This window comes from Cupressus sempervirens, chromosome 3, assembly GCF_028749045.1.
Source record: "Cupressus sempervirens isolate cs-2001-9-10 chromosome 3, ASM2874904v1, whole genome shotgun sequence".
NCBI classification, from domain to species: domain Eukaryota; kingdom Viridiplantae; phylum Streptophyta; class Pinopsida; order Cupressales; family Cupressaceae; genus Cupressus; species Cupressus sempervirens.
The window spans coordinates 625259206-625281994 of NC_143120.1; the positions used below are offsets into that span (position 1 = coordinate 625259206).

The 22789-nt window shown below is 32.9% G+C and overlaps 1 non-coding gene across 1 annotated transcript; it reads right to left on the reverse strand.

Moving 5' to 3' along the window:
- Window positions 1–242: 242 nt before the first annotated feature.
- TRNAD-GUC (transfer RNA aspartic acid (anticodon GUC)) lies at window positions 243–314 on the reverse strand. The gene has a single exon. It is a non-coding gene; the product is annotated as a tRNA-Asp (tRNA).
- Window positions 315–22789: the final 22475 nt, after the last annotated feature.

Sequence of the window (22789 nt, forward strand, 5' to 3'; positions counted from 1 at the left end):
CACAATGTATCAAAATGTGGACTTTGTAAGAAAAGTTGATATCCCCTTCTCTAAACTTTTATTGAATGAAGTTGTAAATATCCTACACTAAAACTGAATATATAACAACATTTTACGTTTCAAAATAAAAGCTGCGACACATTTTAGAAAGCGGTAAAAACCAAAACGGGGAAATTATTATTAACCCAAAAAAAACATACAAGCGACATATTTTAGAGCGCAGTTAAAAAGCCAGAAGCGATCGCCGTTGCCGGGGATCGAACCCGGGTCACCCGCGTGACAGGCGGGAATACTTACCACTATACTACAACGACTGTTAGTGTTTTTACACAATATTCACCAGTATTCAATTATTTCCTATTATTGAATAAAATACTAAAGCTTAAAATCACTGCAACACATTGCAAAGGAGTAAATGACAATTGAACCAAATAGAATAATGGTTTGAAGACCATATCTGTTCTAATTACTGCATAAAAAATAGCTTCTGACTGGTGCTGGATTCTGACTTGTTTATTTTGTTTATTGCGATGTACGATACGGAATTGTTGATAAGGAAAGGCATTAAAATAAAATGGGAACTGTTTGTTTTATTAAATAATTTAATCTATAACTTTAAACCTTAATTATGTAATTCCATAAAGGAAAACAGAAATCAATCGATCCTCAAATAAGACAGTGGGTTAAATAGTGTAGCTGCTCGAATGACTATATGAAATGTCCAAAACATCAAATGGGGCTCAGGTGCACAATATCAGCATTCCAATTGTCTGTTAATCGGAGGGTACTTTAATCCTCCTCTTGTGTCTACTTTCCTCACCGCCCGCTTCTGTTTTCGTAGCTCGCGATTCTGCATATTATTTGTTTAGGTAATTGAAAGCACGAACAATGTGGGATAAAAATGGTGTTATCTCTTCGTTTTACAAGATGATTGGCCATCTCTGAGCTTTCTAATGGAATAGTTTTTCTGTTTTGAAAACGCCTAAATTCGTCGAGTCGTCTTGCAATAATCGTCTCAACCAGTTTTCTGGGGTTTTTTAAAATGTATTTTTCTCGTTCCTGAAAGAGAAACTCAGTTAAGAGAACTGTGATTCAGAAAGAAAAAAAATGTAATGATTTTTAAAACCCTCTTAACCTCAGGTACTGTTCAGTTCCAACCTCCCAGCCCTGCGAAACCTGAGCAAACATGGGATGAATTTTGCTTCTAAAAGTTGTGTTTCATAAATTTGTCCTAAATTTTAGTTTTCTAATTTATTTATTTTACAGCAAAAGTTCTAGTCATTCCCCAATCTTAATATTGACAAATCTATCTCACTTTTGTTATAGTGAATGAAATTTTTTTTAAAAATCGTTCTATTGCTGAACCATTTTTTCCCTTCATTGCATGAAGATTGTTGAATGCTTTAATTTAGTAGTTGTTCTACTCGTATATATTTTAAAGTGTTTGCTTATTGTCAACACTGATGGTTCTTCTCGGGAAAATTCTGGTCCGGTTGGTATTGGGGGAGTTGGGCGTGATAGTTCTGGTGATATTCAATTTCTGTTTTTTATATACAAGGGTTACCATACTAATAACCTCATGGAAGCCCTCGCTATCTTGGTTGTGGCTGGAAAATAATCATCTGTGAGACTGACTCATAGGTGGTTGTAAATTTATTGCATAATATGAACCTTGTGCATGTGGATTGGCATTTGGCTTTGGTTATTCAGCAGATCATTCAGTTATGCAATTTTCTGGATTCTGTGTCTTTTGTGCATATCCCTCATGAGTGGAACGGTGTGGCTAATTGTCTAGCTAAATGGGCCTCTGAGCAGGGGTCGGCTTGGAATATTCTTGATCATAGGATGCTTCCCTTTGATTTATCTCAGATGTTGGTTCAACTTGTGGACTAGGATAAAGCTATGTAGTTCTCTTTGTTTCTTGTGTTGTTCTGCTCTTTTTGATATTCAATAAAAATTTTACCCCTCTTTTAATTTTAATTTTAATTTTTTAAACTGTAAATAGTGATTTTTAAAAAAAATCTATGATTTATTTAAACTTTGCAAAAAAAAGAAAATTCCTTACATTTTGGGATCAATTATCTTATTTTAATTTTGGAATTTTTCTTATTTATGTTTTAAATATATGTAGTCATTGTAAAGCAAAATATTTGAATTGTTGTAATCAAATGAAAAATCATTAATATTTTACTTCTAATAAGACATCAAATATTGTCTTGGCACTACAAATGATAGGCCTTATATTAAAGATCAAACAAAAGCAAAGCAAACAACAAGGGTATCTCAATTGTTGTTAAATACTAAGAAAATATTGATAGAAAGAAAAAGGGACTTGCCAAAAATAGCTTATAAATTGTTATAATGTATTTCAATGTCTGAGGAGAGTCTCCTAGATTAAAGTGTGTAAATGAATTGATATTTGATCAAGGTTGAAACCCTTCATTTAAAAATATGATTCAAAATACTACCTTTTTTAAATCATGTCCAATAAGATTTTTCAATGTACTCCGAAAATTACCGAATTGTAAACTTATATATATAGTAAGTTGTATAACTACACCGTCATTAAGAATAAAATAATATCTTTAGGCTTATTTGTTTCTCCTAAACTCATCGTAAATGTAATTGTGGAATAGTCGTTGATTGAAGAAATAAAATAATATTTTTTCTGCTATCTAGTGGTGTTCAAGATGGCTGGAAAATTGATTCGCAACACTTATAATATGTAGAAGCACATATTAGATCCAAGCTCTTCCTACTTATAGAAGCATGGTTCAGGCTGCTCCTGTTTACTTTCTCAAGGAGTTTGATGCTCTTTCTCGGCAATTCCTTTGGAATGGTAATTTGTGTAGCACTAAATGGAGCTTGATTAGTTGGGAGACTATTTGTAGGCCTAAAAAGGAGGGTGCTCTTGGTCTTCGATCAGCTCTCTTGAGTTGTCAAGCATTGGCTTCTAAGCTTTATTGGCAATGGTGCTTTGGACAACATCAACTTTGGGCTTGTACTATCATTCATAAATATTTTCATGGTGTTGATCCTTGCTCTATTTCTGCACTTCTTCTTGAAGGACGTGGCTCAATGGTATGGCATACTCTGAAGATAGGTGCAGTGTTAGTCAAGACAGGTCTATTCTGGATATGTAAGGGAGGTTCTGAGGCATTGTTTTGGTCTGATGCTTGGGATGGATTCCCATCCATATTATCCATGTACCCTCATCTTTAGAATCTTTATGATTCTTTTCATGTCGTTGGATGGGATAAAGTGGCTCATTACAAGACTCCTTATCAATTGGGACCTATTGTTGGTTATAGATGGAAGCACTCTTCTGATTGGCCTCTTGGAGGCACGGACATGGATCATTAGGAGCTTTCTTAGATTCTAGCCACTAGAGAGTGTTCCTCTTTGCTAGGTCTAGATGTTTTGGCTTGGGGAGGTACCTTGTCTGGTAAATATCATGTTTATGTTAGGTATTAGGAGATAACTAGACAATTATTTCGGGATGCCAAGAACCCTTGGCGGAAGCAAGTTTGGAATAAAATTTCTTGGTCCAAGTGCAATTTTTTCATGTGGCTAGTGGCTCATAGCTACTGTCTTACGTGGGATAATCTTTGTAAACGTGGATTTTAGGGCTCCTCTTATTGTGTTTTGTGTGGTAAGAGGGAGGAGTATGTCTCCCATCTGTTCTTCCATTGCTCCTATTTTACTCAGCTATGGCACCTTTGGTGGAGTGCTTGGGGTTGCTCTTGTAGGCATGCTTCCTATTTGCCTAAGTTTTGGGCCCGCTGGGCAGTGATCCCTCCAAGTCTTCTCATCTCCATATTGCATGGATTGTTGGCCCATCGTTCATGCTTTGGCATATCTGGCTAGAGAGGAATCATCAAATCTTCCATGATGTTCAGCTTGGTGTTATGCATCTTTGGTGGAAGATCTCACACTCTCTTCAGGAAACTATTCAAGTGAAGTGTGAGCTTGATGGGGGTTTGGATTTGGTTGATCTTGCTATATGCAATTGCCTCAATTTTCATCTTCTGGATGGGGTTGCAGCTCAAAGGTTTCCTTCTGTGATCAGACAGCCTTGGCATCAAAAGAAACGTCAGGTGAATCAGGATGGGCATTGGACTCCTCCTCTCCGTGGAGTTCTAAAAATTAACACTGATGGTTCTTCCCGTGGGAATCCAGGCTCTGTTGGTATTGGGGGAGTGGGTTGTTGTAGTTATGGTGACATTAAATTCTTTTTCTCAGTACATAAGGGTGATTACACTAACAATCTCATGGAGGCTCGGGCTATTTTATATGCTGTGGAACAATGTTGCTTGCGGGGTTGGAGCAAGATTATCTATGAGTCTGATTCCCAAGTGGTGGTGAACTTGCTTTCCTCACAAGATCTTGAGGATGTTAGTTGGCAGCTGGCCACTATTATTAATCATATTATTCTTTTTAGTACCTCTTTTCAGTACATCAGGTTTACTTATATTCCTCATGAATGGAACAAAGCTGCTAATTATTTAGCCAAATGGGCTTCTAGTCATGCTCCAGGTTGGAATATTATGGATAGGGGGAAACTTCCCTTTGACATGGTGCAATAATTTGATAAACTTGTTGCTTAGGATCGAGCTCCTTGATTGAGCTCTCTTTGTATTTCTTTCTGTCTTAATAAATTTTTACCCCTCTTTTTCCAAAAAAAAAAATCAAATTTAATTTATATTTATTGTATACAAACATATTTAAACAACAATAATTGCCATATGCTTATAGATGGTCTAAGATTGCAAATCAAACAAGAGCTGTGGTACAGCTTGAGTCCCTGCCTTTGTGTTAAAATAAGAGATTTTGTTAATTGTACAATGCTTATGAGCTTCTTTTCATTTATACATGATACTTAGCAAAACTGTTAGCTCTCTAAGTTTTCTTAGGTTATACTATAAAAAATTATATTACAATTAAAACTTTACTATTATTATTTTAATTTAGTAGATGCATTTGTTTTTAATATTTTAATCGTCATGTTTGGTCTACCTTAATAATATATTCATTAAATAATAGATATTTTGATGATAAATATAACTAATTACCTTTTTCTATTAGTCAATTTTAATTTATTGTTATAACTTTTTTTTTTAAATATATACAATTAATATTTAACAAAAAGAATATTAATATAAAATATTTTAAAATTATATTAAAAAAAATTATTTAGAGTATCAAATTTAACATTTATAAATATTGTACAATTAAATTCATAAAAAAATATAATCAAATAACATTAAAAATACATTAAACAACTATACTAAGATAAACTAAATCAAATTGAATTATGGCGTGATATTATAGCCCAATTATAATTATGGTACAAAATTCCTTTTTTACTTTAAAGAGATTATAAACTTCCAATTACGAAACTTGGGGAAACAATTACTGTTGAGTATGAAATATGATATCATAGGCATAAATATGAAAATATAAAATATTTGTCTCCTCTGCAGGTAATATTTCCTTCTGACCCTCTTGATAAGTAGGAGATAATTTCCACAACGAGTCAAATTGTGATATTGCTATCAGGGTTTAACTATCTGATTTTGAGTCAAGCTTGCAAATGGGGTTGCAAGCTTTGGGTTTAACCATGGAGGAAACTCTATAGTTAATCACGCTCAGGCTGGAGTAGTACTAGGATGGGTAACCTCCCGGGAAGTCCTAGTGCTTCACCCCTATGAGCATCACCTAGATCCAATGAGTGCTTAGTGTTCCATTTATTCTCATAAGAGATGGATTCATGTTGAATCACTACTCATGAAACATAGTTCAATGAGTTTGACTCAAAATCACATAGTTAAATCCTGATAGCAATATCACAATCTGACCCTCTTGTTTATAGAACTGAGTTGCCAAAATAGTCAACTAGGTGAAATTTTTTATTATTAATATACTTTTTTGTAAATGAATTGAAGCCTTACAAAAGTCATTATTCAAGATGTACTCTGTAGGAGGGTAGAAAAATAAATAAACGATTTTATTTTGGACAGAAAATAAAGTAATGATTTTATTTGTACATCTTGATTTTAATAATAGATGTATATGAAATTAGGAGGGGTATGTTTATGATTGGAAGTTCAATGTAAGAAGAATGATTGACATGTAATTTTCCTGAACATCCAAATCTTCAAATTGGCCACCATTACAATCTATTACAACAAGTTTGTGAGATTCCATATCTTCAAAATCTACATTGCCCAAACTCCTTTGCTAAGCTTGTGATTATTAGAGCACTATTTTCTACAACCACCTAAGCATTATGTTCGTGCAAGAGATTTAATCTGATACCCATTAACAATGAGATGAATAGAGGTAAAATTATATTGCATGTTCTTTGAGAATCTGGGAATTGTGCTTGCGACTGTAAGTTCTCTAAGGAGCTTGGACAATAGCACCAAAAGTCTGTGCAAGGATTGGATGGCATCACCCTATGTGGTTGAAGAGCATCTTTAGAAAATTCTAGAGTTAAAGTGGAAAATTCTAGATCTTTCAACTATAATTTTTTTGGCTAATTTTCAGAGTGAAAAAAAGAATTTAACCCCTAGGAAAATTAGGTTCAGCCAATCATAAATTAGGGATTATTGTACAAATATATATTTTAAAAATAAAAGATTTTTAAACTTTACAAGCTCACTAATTTTAGTTATAAAATTTAATGATGGTCCTTAACTGAAAACATTAGTTCCCTACCAAGTAATATAAGGTGATATATGAGATGGTAGGGTAATATATTTTTAGGCTTATTTGTTTCTCCTAAACTCATCATAAATGTAACTGTGGAATAGTCATTGATTGAAGAAATAAAATAATATTTTTTTGGCTATCTAGTGTTGTTCAAGATGGCTAGAAAATTGATTTGCAGCACTTATAATATACAGAAGCACATATTAGATCCAAGCTCTTCCTACTTATAGAAGCATGGTTCAAGCTACCCCTATTTACTTTCTCAAGGAGTTTGATGCTCTTTCTCAGCAATTCCTTTGGAGTGGTAATTTGTGTAGCACTAAATGGAGCTTGATTAGTTGGGAGACTATTTGTAGGCCTAAAGAGGAGGGTGCTCTTGGTCTTCAATCAACTCTCTTGAGTTGTCAAGCATTGGCTGCTAGGCTTTATTGGCAATGGTGCTTTGGACAACATCAACTTTGGGCTTGTATTATCACTCATGAATATTTTCATGGTCTTGATCCTTGCTCTGTTTATGCACTTCTTCTTGAAGGATGTGGCTCAATGGTCTAGCATACTCTAAAGACAAGTGTGGTGTTAGTCAAGAGAGGTCTATTCTAGATATGTAAGGGAGGTTCTGAGGCATTGTTTTGGTCTGATGTTTGGGATGGATTCCCATCCATATTATCCATGTACCCTCATCTTCAGAATCTTTGTGATTCTTTTAATGTTGTTGAATGGGATTAAGTGGCTCATTACAAGACTCCTTATCAATTGGGACCTATTGTTGGTTATAGATGGAAGCACTCTTCTAATTGGCCTCTTGGAGGCACAAACGTGGATCATCAAGAGCTTTCTCAAATTCTGGCCCCTAGAGAGTGCTCCTCTTTGCTAGGTCTAGATGCTTTGGCTTGGGGAGGTACCTTGTCTAGTAAATATCATGTTTCTGTTGGGTATCAGGAGATAACTAGACAATTATTTTAGGATGTCAAGGTCCCTTAGTGGAAGCAAGTTTGGAATAAAGTTTCTTCATCCAAGTGTAATTTTTTCATGTGGCTAGTGGCTCACAACTACTATCTTACATGGGATAATCTTTGTAAACGTGGATTTTAGGGCCCCTCTTATTGTGTTTTGTGTGGTAATGGGGAGGAGTCTGTTCCCATCTATTCTTCCATTGCTCCTATTCTACTCAGCTATGGCACCTTTGGTGGAGTGCTTGGGGTTGCTCTTGTAGGCATGCTTCCTCTTTGCCTGAGTTTTGGGCCCACTTGGGCAGTGCTCCCTCCAAGTCTTCTCATCTCCATGCTGCATGGATTGCTGGCCCATCATTCATGCTTTGGCATATCTGGCTAGAGAGGAATCATCAAATCTTCCATGATGTTCAGCTTGGTGTTATGCATCTTTGGTGGAAGATCTCACACTCTCTTCAGGAAACTATTCAAGTGAAGTGTGAGCTTGATGGGGATTTGGATCTGGTTGATCTTGCTATATGCAATTGCCTCAATTTTCATCTTCGGGATGGGGTTGCAACTCAAAGGTTTCCTTCTATGACCAGGTAGCCTTGACATCAGAGGAAAGGTTGGGTGAATCAGGATGGGCATTGGACTCCTCCTCCCCGTGGAAATCTGAAATTAACACTGATGGTTCTTTTCGCGAGAATCTAGGCCCTGCTAGTATTGGGGGAGTGGCTCGTTGCAGTTATGGGGACGTTAAATTCTTTTTCTCAGTACATAAGGGTGATTACACTAACAATCTCATGGAGGCTTAGGCTATTTTATATGTTGTGGAACAATGTTGCTTGCGGAGTTGGAGCAAGATTATCTGTGAGTCTAATTCCCAAGTGGTGGTGAACTTGCTTTCCTCGCAAGAGCTTGAGGATGTTAGTTGGCAGCTGGTCACTATTGTTAATCATATTATTATCTTTAGTACCTCTTTTTAGTACATCAGGTTTACTTATATTCCTCATGAATGGAACAGAGCTACTGATTGTTTAGCCAAATGGGCTTCTAGTCATGCTTCAAGTTGGAATATTATGGATAGGGGGCAACTTCCCTTTGACATGGTGCAAGAATTTGATAAACTTGTTGCTTAGGATTGAGCTCCTTGATTGAGCTCTCCTTTGTTGTATTTCTTTCTGTCTTAATAAATTTTTACCCCCCTTTTTACAAAAAAAAAAAACAAATTTAATTTATATTTATTCTATACAAACATTGTTAAACAACAATAATTGCCATATGTTTATAGATGGTCTAAGATTGCAAATCCAACAAGAGTTGTGGTACAACTTCAATCCCTGCCTTTGTGTTAAAATAAGAGATTTTGTTAATTGTACAATGCTTACGAGCTTCTTTTCATTTATACATGATACTCAACAAAACTGTTAGCTCTCTAAGTTTTCTTAGATTATACTGTAAAAAATTATATTACAATTAAAACTTTACTATTATTATTTTAATTTAGTAGATGCATTTGTTTTTAATATTTTAATTGTCATGTTTGATCTACCTTGATAATATATTCATTAAATAATAGATATTTTGATGATAAATATAACTAATTACCTTTTTCTATTAGTCAATTTTAATTTATTGTTATAACTTTTTTTCTGAAATATATACAATTAATATTTAACAAAAAGAATATTAATATAAAATATTTTAAAATTATAAAAAAAAAATTATTTTATTTAGAGTATCTAATTTAACATTTATAAATATTGTACAATTAAATTCATAAACAATATAATCAAATAACATTAAAAATACATTAAACAACTATACTAAGATAAACTAAAGCAAATTGAATTGTGGCATGATATTGTAGCCCAATTATAATTATGATACAAAATTCCTTTTTTACTTTAAAGAGATTATAAACTTCCAATTATGAAACTTGGGGAAACAATTACTGTTGAGTACGAAATATGATATCATAGGCATAAATATGAAAATATAAAATATTTGTCTCCTTTGCTGGTAATATTTCCTTCTGACCCTCTTGATAAGTAGGAGATAATTTCCACAACAAGTCAAATTGTGATATTGCTATCAGGGTTTAACTATGTGATTTTGAGGCAAGCTTGCAAATGGGGTTGCAAGCTTTGGGTTTAACAATGGAGGAAATTTTGTAGTTAATCACGCTTAGGCTGGAGTAGTACTGGGATGGGTGACCTCCCGGGAAGTCTCGGTGCTACACCCCTGTAAGCATCACCTAGATCCAATGAGTGCTTAGTGTTCCATTTATTCTCATAAGAGATGGATTCATGTTGAATCACTACTCATGAAACATAGGTCAATGAGTTTGACTCAAAATCACACAGTTTTAAATCCTGATAGCAATATCACAATCTAACCCTCTTGTTTACAAAAGTGAGTTGCCAAAATAGTCAACTAGGTGAAATTTTTTATTATTAATATACTTTTCGTAAATGAATTGAAGCCTTACAAAAGTCATTATTCAAGATGTACTATGTAGGAGGGCAGAAAAATAAACAAACGATTTTATTTTGGAGAGAAAATAAAGTAATGATTTTATTTGTACATCTTGATTTTAATAATATATGTATATGAAATTAGGAGGGGCATGTTTTGTTTGGAAGTTCAACATAAGAAGAATGATTGACATGCAATTTTCATGAACATCCAAATCTTCAAATTGGCCACCATTACAATCTATTATAGCAAGTTTGTGAGACTCCATATCTTCAAAATCTACATTGCCCAAACTCCTTTGCTAAGCTTGTGATTATTAGAGCACTATTTTCTACAACCACCTACCCACCCAAATGATATATTATGCTTGCAACATTAAATTATTAAGCATTATGTTGGTGCAAGAGATTTAATCTGATACCCATTAACACTGAGATGAATAGAGGTAAAATTATATGGCGTGTTCTTTGAGAATCTAGGAACTGTTCTTGCAACTGTAAGTTCTCTAAGGAGCTTGGATGAAAACACCAAAAGTCAGTGCAAGGATTTAATTGCATCACCCTATGTGGTTGAAGAGCATCTTTAGAAAATTCTAGATATAAAGTGGAAAATTCTAGATCTTTCAGCTGTAATTTTTTTGGCTAATTTTCAGAGTGAAAAAAAGAATTTAACCCCTAGGAAAATTAGGTTCATCCAATCATAAATTAGGGATTATTGTACAAATATATATTTTAAAAATAAAAGATTTTTAAAATTTACAAGTTCACTAATTTTAGTTATAAAATTTAATGATGGTCCCTAACTGAAAACATTAGTTCCCTACCAAGTAATATGAGGTGATATATGAGATGGTAGGCTAATAAATGAGGGAATTTGATCAAATGAAATAGTGTTGGGATTAACGTGCCTTTATTTTAGGAGTTTGATTAATATTATATTAGTTATATTAGTTTCCAAAAAGAATCCCATAGTTTAATTGTGAAGTCAATAGTAGTTGGGTGTAATTAGCATTAACCTAGAGAAAGAGAGGTTTTGAAACTTGTCGTAAGACGGGATGTTTTAAGAAATAAATTGTAAATAAGTTTCTAAAAGTTCATTTTATATGTGAAAACACATGTTTTCTTTCCTTTTATATATTTTTTTTGGAAAGAGCTTTTATGAGGCCAAGTCTTCTATATAGTTAGACTTTGAGATTTAGAATTAAAATTATATTCATGCAAGAATTATGAAAAAAGAAAGGAATTTCTAGTTTCCTTTAAGGGGTGTCATTAGATGAGATACTTGTAATTCTACATGCATTCTTTGTGCATGGTGACAAGAGGGTATGTTTCTTTCTCTAAGTAGGGATATTTGTACTTGATTATTCGCTCAACATTTTTGTTGTGGTACTTGATGGATTCCTTTTCTATGGTGCTTCATGTGGACTTTATTGTATTACTCCAAAAAAAAAAAATAGTCTCTATGTTCTTCCAATTGTATTTTTCCCATTTGACTCAAAATATTTATTGTTAGCTTCATTGGTCATGTTGACTACCTAGTCATTGTGACCTGGTAGCAACCCACACTCAAAATTTTGTACACCCAAAAATTTGAATCCTTGACTTACCAAACATGTTAAATTTTTACCATTGGATAGTTGGGCTAAAATTTAAATTGCCAAACCTTCACACCCATTTCTATAATTATAATGTATGTATACACATGTGTGCACACACACACACACAAATATATATACACTAATATATTTGAGGTCAATTTTTTACCCTTATTTTCAACCAAGGCCTTTTTTGGCTTCTAAAATTTTAATTTTAATTTTTTTATGAGCCCAATTTGGTCAAAATTTTGACCAAATCGGGCTCATAAACAAAAAAGAGCCATTTGGTCAAAATTTTGCACAAATCGAGCTTATAATTTCATAAACAAACGAAAAGAAAAAGGCACGAGATATTTTCACTATTTGGGAGGTTTGGAGGTATGTGAGCACGAGAGTTGGCTAGTTGAGGTGAGTGTAATTTTTAAGATGTCAATGGGCCAAATTTGTTGCACATTTACCTTTTACCTTGATGCATGACTATAGGTTCTTCCATTGATGACATTTTGAGGAACGAGATTCGACCATTGCATTTTGTTGGCCCTAAACAAGTATGCACTCGAATTGGTATTTAATGTAGGGATTTTTTCAATTTGATAACATGTAGTGGTAATAACATCCCTTTCCTTGTATTTTTATTTCAAAATAACCTAATAGACAATACTCTTATCTTAGGTGATTTATTTCGAGAGGTTTCTTGAAACAATTGATAAACATTTGATTATTTCCAAGAGAAATCACTCCTCAATGAGGTTTCTTGCAATGGTTGTTAAAAACTACCCAGTCTGGTGTTTCAGATTGAGTTAAAAATCAGGCGTTTGTATTTGTTGGTTAAGTTTGCAAAACTAGTTATTGGGGTTTTGGCAATTGCATGTGTCATTTCTTGGCAAGTTTTTGTGAGTTTTCCAATTGCTTTGTGGTCTAATTAAATGATCAACAAGATTATTAGCATCAATCATCAACAAATCTAATCAAATGAAATAGTTTTGGGATTAATGTGCCTTTAGTTTAAGAGTTTGATTGGTCTTATATTGTTTATTTAGAAAATTAATGTAATATTATTAGCTTCCAAACTGCATAGTTTAATTGTGAAGCCAATAGTAGTTGGGTGTAATTAGCATTAAGGAGAAAGAGAGGTTTTGAAAAGTGTCGTAAGAAGGGATGTTTTAAGATAAATAATTGCAAATAATTTTCTAAAAGTTCATTTCACATGTGAAAACATGTATGTTTTCTTTATTTTTATATTTTTTTTTGGAAAGAAATTTTGTGGGTCCAAGTCTTCTACGTGGTTAGACTTTGAGGTTTAGAAAATTGAAATTTTATTCATGCAAGAATTATGAAAAAAAAAAGGAATTTCGAGTTGCTTCAAGGGGTGTCACTAGATGAGATACTTGTAATTCTACATACATTCTTTCTACATGGTTAGAGAAGGGTATGCTTCTTTCTCTATGTAGGGATATTTGTACTTGATTAGTCACTCAACATTTTTGTGGCGATACTTGATGGATTCCTTTTCTATGGTGCTTCATGTGGACTTTATTGTGTTACTTTGAAATTTGAATATTTGATCTCTATGTCCTCCCAGTTGTATTTTTCCCATTTGACTAAATATTTATTGTTAGCCATATTGGTCGCGTTGAGTACCTAGTCATTGTGACTTGGCAGCAACCCACACTCAAAATTTTGTTCATCCAAAAATTTGAGCCCCTAACTTCACCATTGGATTAACTTCACATGTTAACTTTTTACCATTGGATTAACTTTCACACCTATTTCTATAATTATAATGTGTGTACACATACATACATACATACATACATACATACATACATACATACATACATACATACATACATACATACATACATACATACATACATACATACATACATACATACATACATATATATATATATATATATATATATATATATATATATATATATATATATATATATATATATATATATATATATATATATATATAGAGAGAGAGAGAGAGAGAGAGAGAGAGAGAGAGAGAGAGAATTGTGTGATTCCCAAAATAATAGCCTTTAAAAAGTGATCGATGATGTAAGAAAGGAGATTGGAATGAAAATATTTTTATTAGTAAAACTTTATCATTGCAATCACTAATAAAAAAGAATCTTCCATGCATGCTAAAAAGAAAAATTGAACTACCTTAAGTGTAGAGGCTCTATCTACTTCTTGCTAAATTTTTTGAAAAAAATTTGTGGATCTCAATATTCTCTTATTCTTCCTCCAAATTGAAGGTTAACCTTACAATATTTAGTATAGTCAATCTTTTACTTCCACCTACCTAAGTGTAGCTAGGAGATATCAACTTCTTCCACTTTAGGACAATTCAAGTTATGTTGCATAATAGGCATAAGCTCTTCATTCCGAGTGTTGTCAAGTGTAGAGAGCCCCATTTTTTGACAATATAACTTGATCATAATGAAAAGTTGAACTTGGTAATGTCATTGGCCTTTCTTTGTGGCCATACTTTAAGCTCATTTAGTATCAATAGTGGATGATAATTAATTATTACCATTTAAATAGTTTTCTTCCACCTCAATAAATCCACTTCATTATTATTTCCATTTAAGAGTTATACTTTTCTAGATTTTAAAAATATTTTGTCATTAAAGTGTACGAAACAATTTAGTTGCATAGTCGATGCTAATGAGGTACTCATTCAATACAATACACACACACGTACATTCAAATGATAATCTATTTTATATCTTTGACATGTTTGATAATATCACATACATACAACATATAAGAATTTAAATCACCCCCTAAAGATAGGTCCTAATTAAACATCACATTCCTCACATGAACATAGTGTTCCCTCTTATTAATGGGAACTCAATAATTAACTAGGATCTATAACACCTTCTCATCCCAGGGGCAAGTAATTGATAATAGAATGGGTTTTACTAAATTGCTACTAGGGCCTCACTAGCAATAAGCTTTCTCAATTTCTCATGATTTTCAACAATGAATTTAGGGCATAATGGACTAACCACAACCCATCATAGCCCCAATTAGCAAGGAGTTCCACAACTTGATTGCCTTCACGTAGAACGTGGGAGATATGGACTTCCTGAAAAGAATCAATTGACTTCCACACACACACACACACACACACACACACACATATATATACAAGTTTCTAATTGGGCACATATCTCTTAATACAGGAATTGATAATTATCATTGAGTCACCCTCAATGTGTATATTAGAGAAACCTCCTCTTTTGGCCAATGCTAACCCTTGCAATAGAGTCATAGCTTGTATATTTTTTTTAGTACCCTAAGGAATGGATAGAGATTTAAGTGCACACACATGCCCCTAATGATCATGAATGCAATACCAATACAAGATGCACCTAGATTTCCTCTTGCTACACCATAAAAGTTTACTTTAACAAAGCCAATAACTAGTGTTGACCACTTAACACTTCTCCTATTAGTAGAAACAACAATATTCCACTTTGGGATTGATTCAAAAAGAATAACATGCCCCTTCCACTCCTTTGCTATTCTAGCATGCCGAGTAGAGAAGTGAAAATTGTACTTGATATCCAATAAATTGGCAATAATCACTTCTACTACTTATTTCTTAATATATATAAGCTCTCCTCTATTCCATTGCAACTTGAGCACAACTAAAAGGAAATGAAATAGAAAGCTTTGTGAGTCTATCATTAGTTAGAAAATTATATTCTTCAAAGCAAGTCATGCAAAACACCCAGCTTTAGGGAGGACATATTTCAAGTTATTCATCTGATGAAGCACCTTATAACCCATTTTGATGGAGGAATTACCTTCTTTTGCTAGGACCCAAACTAAAGAATTTGATAAATAAACAACTCTTTTTAAAAATATTTTATGAAGATCTTCCTTTTTCCCTTCATCAGTTGGCAACTCAACATAATCTACCAGTTTGGTTCCCCATTTTTTTGTGGTTATGTTGATCAACTCAATATCCTCTAATGAACTAACTAAAGTAGGTAACCCATTCCATGAATGTCTCCAAAAGTCTATACTATCACCTCTATGTACTTCCCAAGAAATGAATTTCTGAAAAAGATCTCTAGCATTCATCATAAAGTCCCATACTACCAATCTCTTAGGAGGATTAAGCATTGTAAATATCCACTTTGGATCTTCATTATCTAACTATTTTTGTTGCATGATTTTGCACCATTTATTTTCCGGTTTGGGTATATATGCCAAACTAGTTTTCCACCAAAAGCCTTGTTTCTGAGATGTAAAATCATGGATCCTAGCCCCTCCAGTTTGTTTATTTTGTATCATCTCCTACAATGAAAATAGAGGAATTTTGTATTCGTCTGACATATTATCCTTCCAAATGAAGAGTCTAATTAATTCTAGAATCTGTTGAACAATGGAGCTTAGGGCTTTAAGAATAGCAATATAATAATTTGGGATAACTGATAACAGAACTTTGACAAGTAGGATTCTTCTTGCAAGTGAAAGTCATCTGGCTTTCCATGCTACTATTCTAGATCTGATGCGATCAATTATAGTAAACCAATAGCAAATTCTATTAGAATCCATAAAAAGGGGAGGCCTAAGTATGTGGATGGAAGTTGTTCTACAAGAAATCCTAAGATATTAACAATTCTATCACCTACAACCTTATCCATATTGAAAAGAAAAAGTTTAGATTATTGAATGTTAAACTTTTGACCCATGCATAATTCCACCATGTCTTTTATTTGATTAGCTTCTTGAATTGATGTTAGACTAAACAAAAATGTATCATCAGCAAACAAAGAATGTGTGACTGATGTAGAAGTTCCTTTGATTTGCATCCCCTTCCAAAGACCCGGCTATGTTTATTTAGAATTGTCCTACTAAATGCTTCTGCCAATATGATAAAAAGAAAAGGTGAAAGTGGATCACAAGCTTTAATCCATTTACAAAAGTCACTTGAAAAACCAAATTAATTAAGGACTTTAAGCAAAAATTGTCAACTCACTCTATCATATGCTTTCATCATATCCAATTTTATAACAAAATTGGGAACTTGATTTACATTAATAGTGTGCAAAGTTTCATGTGACACTAAGCCACTTCTATAGTTTCTCTTCTTGGAACAAATCCTCCTTGTATTTGCAAAAAGAAGAAGAAAAAAAAAGACGAAAATCAGCAAATGCTATTGGATGTTGCACTTTTGGAACAATAGTTCAATATTAGTAGTGTTGAAGTATCTCAACATTGATTTACTTTTCCTTATTTCTTTGATTCCCGCTAATAGGTCCTAACAAATTAAAAAAATTAATGACTCGCTAAAATAATAATAAGGAGAACAATATATTTTTGGCATTATGAAACGTCAAAGAATAAAGAAAAGCCTTTACCAATTGAAATGTCATAATATTACTCTTACATGTTATATTCCAGATATATTAATCCTATTTTTTGTATCGGAACTTTGAGAGGGCTTCCTTGAATGACTTATGTAAAAGCATTTTGGATATGATTCCCTTGAGCATTCTCCCTCAATGAAATCTTTCAATCTAAATTAGCTTCAATCCAAGATGAAAATAGTTTTGAATCTTTAAGTACATATTTTTTCCATGAAAGATCCACATAAGAATATTTTTTGCTACATGGGCCTTGAACTACTTTTTCCATGATGTGAGACCAATCAACATCCATCCAATTGATAACAAAAAACATTATAATTCGATTAGAAAATAAGCAGACATGGTATAACACACTTGGTAGAAAATCAATACACTTTTGATAACATAACAAAGAATGCAATACATATATAGTACTTGGTGAAATAGTAAACATAACAACACTATCAACCACCATGGAGGTAGTGGACAAACAAAAGAAAGTACTGCACAACAAAGAGCCTCATTTTGTAACATATAGTGGGTAAAAGTACAAAGTTGTGTCACCTTTCAGGCTAACTTATCAGAATGACTAAATTTGATTATTTCTATCTACAATTCAAGTTTTTAAAAATATATGATCTAGATAAATTCATTCTAGCTAAGTTATATATGGTCTCACACTTTTCCAATTGAAAATGTCTATTAAATGCACATTTTATACTAGTTTGTATCCAATTACTAAAGAAATAAAATTATTTTAGAAAAGTAACGTTTCAATAACTCTTACTATTTTTTATGATTTTTTTTAATAACATATAAACACCATTTTATAGAGCTCAGAGTTAAGATTATTCTCATGTAGAGTTTATAGTGTTTTAATCAGATATTGTATATTGAAATTAAAAAATTCTACAACCATGTATTTTAACACTTAAAAAGATGCTAGTTTTGAGAAAGAAAAAAATATTAAATCAATCAAAAAAATCTAAAAATTATATGAGATTCTAGAGGAGAGAGTCCTCTTCTAGAATGTATAAATTTTCTCCTGGTTAGAATAGATTTGTTTCGAAAAATGTGGTGGGAGATGAAAACTATCAGTTTTAGGTCAGTTGAAATTTCAATCCTTATAAATGAGAAAATATAGTTCTAAAGTCAATTTTTATTTTTGATCGTTCTAGATATATATATGTTATCTATAACATAGTCTGAGATCAAAGGGAAATAAGTTTATTTGCATATAGTTTTGTGATGGGAACTAGACCCCTAATTTTTAGCGTTTTTCAACACTTAAAAAATTATCTATAAACATTAGGAAAATATATCAATTCTTACTCCAAATAATTATAAAAAATTACAATCTTAAAATTCATCCATTTCTACACATTTCATTAGTTTACTTCATTTCCAAACTCAAAATAATAATATCAATTTTATGTCATTGAAGGTGAACAGTTATACTTTTGTTAGCCTTTTCCTTTACAAAAGGGTGACACAGGTTTGTCCTTTTACCCATGTAATCTAACTAATTCAGATGTCCCATGTTTTTTAATCCATTCATCTATCATTAATTTATAACCCTTTTTGATTCTTAATATCATGTTGTCACACCTCAATGTTAAAACTGGAGTGTGGTCCAATAAACTTTCCCTTTAGATTCCTTTAGTTTAACCTTAATCCCCACTTTGTATTTGCAGAGTACTGGGTCAAAGAGATTTTGAGGCAAGCTTAATTTGTATAGAAAGTCTTAGTTATGTTTTGTACTCACACCCAAAACATTAGATACTTTCTCACATCAATAGGTGTAAGTTTCTAATAAGCCCTATTCAAATCAATAATGTAATATTACAAGATGGGTAAGGGTCTGGTTCAATTTGTAAAATGTATTCAAATAGGCTATAAAAAGGAAAAATTATTCTAGTTTACTATAGTTAAACTAGTTGTGTTGATTCGCATTTCCTTTCACTATTCAGCTGCTCTTAATATCATTAATACTTCTTACCTTCTATGGTAGAAAATAGGAAGCCATTTTATATATAACCTTTTTTTTCCAAAAAAGAGGCGTAAAAATTTATTAAAACAAAAAAGATTACAACAAGGAGAGCTCAAATAGGAGCTTTGTCCTACCAAACAAGTTTATCAAATTCTTGTAACAGGTCAAGGGGAAGTTTCCCCCTATCCATAATATTCTAGCCTAGAGCATGACTATAAGCCCATTTGGCCAAACAATTAGTAGCTCTATTCCATTCACGAGGAATGTAAGTAAACCTTATGAAGACAAGAGAGGTACATAAGAGAAGAGTCTGATTAACAGTAGTGGCTAGCTGCCAATTAACATCCTCAAGCTCCTATGAGGAAAGTAAGTTCACCACCACGTGGGAGTCAGACTCATAGATAATCTTGCACCATCCCCACAAAAAAAACTATTCCATAGCATATAAATGGCCTAAGCCTCCTTGAGATTGTTAGTATGATCACCGTTATGCACACAACACAAGAATTTAACTTCACCAGTACTGTAATGAGCCACTCCCCCAATACTAGCAGGGCTTGGATTCCCTTAGGAAGAACCATTAGTGTTAATTTTTAGAACACCATGAGGAGGAGGAGTCCAATGCCCCTCCCAATTCACCCATCCTTTCCCTTGTTTCCAAAGGATATTTGGGAACTCTTTGATACCATTGAGGTGCAACCCCATCCTGAAGATGAAAATTGAGGCAATTGCATATGGAAAGATTAGTCACATCCATACCCCTATCTAGTGCATGCTTGACTTGAATAGTTTCCTAAAGAGAATGTGAGATCTTCCACCAAAGATGCATAACACCAATCTGAACATCTCGAAAGATTTGATGACTCCTCCCTAGCCAGATATGCCAAAGAATGAAAGATGGGCCAGTAATCTAAGTAGCATGTAGAGGAGAAGATTTGGAGGGAGCACTGCCTAAGCGAGCCCAGAACTTAGGCACAGAGGAAGCATGCCTACAACACTACCCAAAGCACTCCACCAAAGTTGCCATAACTGCATAGAAAAGGAGCAATGAAGTATACATATCAAAGGCCAGATTATGCTACCATTTTAAAAAGTACACTTCCAGACATTGGTGACACCATTTTAGGAAGTGTCTGCCTTCAATATTTTTGGTCATCTCTTAAGAGTGAGGAAAGGACCCCTTTAGCTAGAAAGATATTGGACCTAGTATTGGAATGCATGAAGCTTATCATCCAAATACTAGAGAAGTTATTTCATCCAATAATAAAGTAATTGTCCATCTAGATCCTAACTCTATTGCCATTGTCTTTCGACTACCCACCAGAGTGCAATATGCCAACATCAATCTAAGAACTGCTAAGGAGTACTATATGGTGAATCAAACTTAGTGCTTAAACACTATTGCTAGGTCATGGCTCTTGCAACCAAGGAAATGGAAATATCAGCTAGCCAAATCCATCCACAAATCATTGTTAAAGGAAGATGTAGCAAACATGGTAGCTCTATTAAGAAAGATAATAGGACTTACGACCTTCGCGTTTTTACCATTGGCCCTACTCAATGTATTTATCTTTGAATTTGATACCTTCTTATGGTGATGATCTCCTTCCCATCTCTTCTCCATCCTTCCCAATCATTTGGTGATATATCATTTTTCTCACTTGACACTTTGTTCCATCATTTAAATGGTGATTGAAATATTCAAACTTGCTCGTTACCTAATAAGACCTGACCCTTCTGCTTGTGTCAGTTTGAATTGTCATAGTTATGTTAAATATACATATATTATATCATATATGTTATTAAAATATTTATATTCATATTGGATTATCATTAATTATTGTACCATTAGTAAATATTAAGTTGGTTAGTTTATTAATCAAGTTATTAATAGTATTCAAATGTGATAATATTAAATATATTATCATTTTTATAGGTTTATAATGTTATAATATTTATCTATTCTTATATCTTGATTTTCTTATGAGTATTAATTATTTATATTATCATGAATAGTATAAATAATTAAGTAAAATAAATAGATCATAAATATTTATCTATATAGTTTGTGAATAATCAGTAGTAGTATATGAATTATTATTATATTTTTCTCCAATTATGATTATAGGATTCTTCTTTAGGAGGGGGCATGGCATAACTATTGCCCAAATGTTACAAAGAGCAAAGAAGGAGAAAAGAACCAAGGAGCAACTTAAGGAGCAAGTCTAGATGTTGATCTCTTACATCAATTCGATTAGCAATTCCTCTAATGCAAAGACAGTAGTTACTGCACCAGCCTTTGTAGGTCCTGATGGCATTCTTAAACGTGTTGTTGTTGAAAAACAAACAAAAGTCACATAGTATGATGATTGAAGCTTGGAAAAGTAGAATGATAGAAGATGCTTCAAAACTCATAATTGGAGTGAAGGAAATATATGGAAAATTCGTCGAACAGATACAAGAAATTTCTAAAGAGCTAGAAAATAGCAAAGAACAAAAAGTGACCTGGCAAAAAGTAGCTAACAAGTTACAAGAAATGGCCAAGTTAGACACAAGCACTCTAGCTCTTGAAAAAATTATTTCTGATCCAAGTGAGAATTAGACATGTATTTAGAGTAAAAGTGTTAATTGGAAAATGATAAATATCAGCAAAGGGATCACTAAGTTTGAAAAATTAATAGCTTCTTGGGAGCAGCTGAAAATGAAAGTTACAGATGAATTAATCTCTACTATCACAGGTGGGGTGGTAGTAGGTGATCTTCGACATATTGATTGCCAATTTCTTCTTGACTCTTTCAGTATCCAGATTCATTCAAAAATAGAGAATTGAGTATCAGATGTTGAAACTATGATGAAGCTCAGTCTAGTCGCAATCACTTTGGAAGATTGCAAGAGTTTAGGCTATCGACAAGAGTTTGAAGAGATCCAGGATAAATACTTCATAGCCAAACTCAGGATGGAGAACGTGTTCATTCCAAATTATGATTCAATGATGATCATCCTCAATGCTTATAGGGCTTTCTGGGATAAGTCAATTATGTCCAAATAGACAGAGTTCATAGCTAGAAGAACAATGATTGGATATGTATACATCCTTAGAAATTCTAGCTAAAGTTTTGTTTTTGAAAGTTTTCCTTGTATAGGTTAATTTTCTTGAGGTTAATTAACCTCTCCAAAATTAGGTATTTTGGAGGTGGTTATTAACCATGAAGAGGTAGTTATTAACCTCTATGTCTATATAAGGGCTCTTTTGGGATTTGTAAAGGGAGACTTTTAGAGTTTGGAATAAGGGAACATTATGCTGAAATTTTGATTAGGAGAAATTTTTTGGAAATTATGTAGAGTTTTTGTCTTTAAAATTGAAAATCTCTATTATATTCTTGGTGCAAGAAAATGAAATGAGATACACTTTTGGTTTCTTGTTCTAAAATAAAAATTGTTGCAGTATAAACTACTGATTCCTTTGTATTGAACATTCTCATGGTATTGTGCGAATGTTTATGAATCATGAATCATCATGGTAATAATGGTCATTTTCAAGCATAGTTCTTGATTGCCTTTGTTATCATTCTATGTCTACTCAAGAAAGTTGTAAGGTTGTGTGGTGCATTCGTCCTTAATGGCTTTCTCTCAATCTTTAAAGTTTCAGATTCTTTATTTGAAAATCTTTAAAAATTATATCATACGAGGGAGTTGC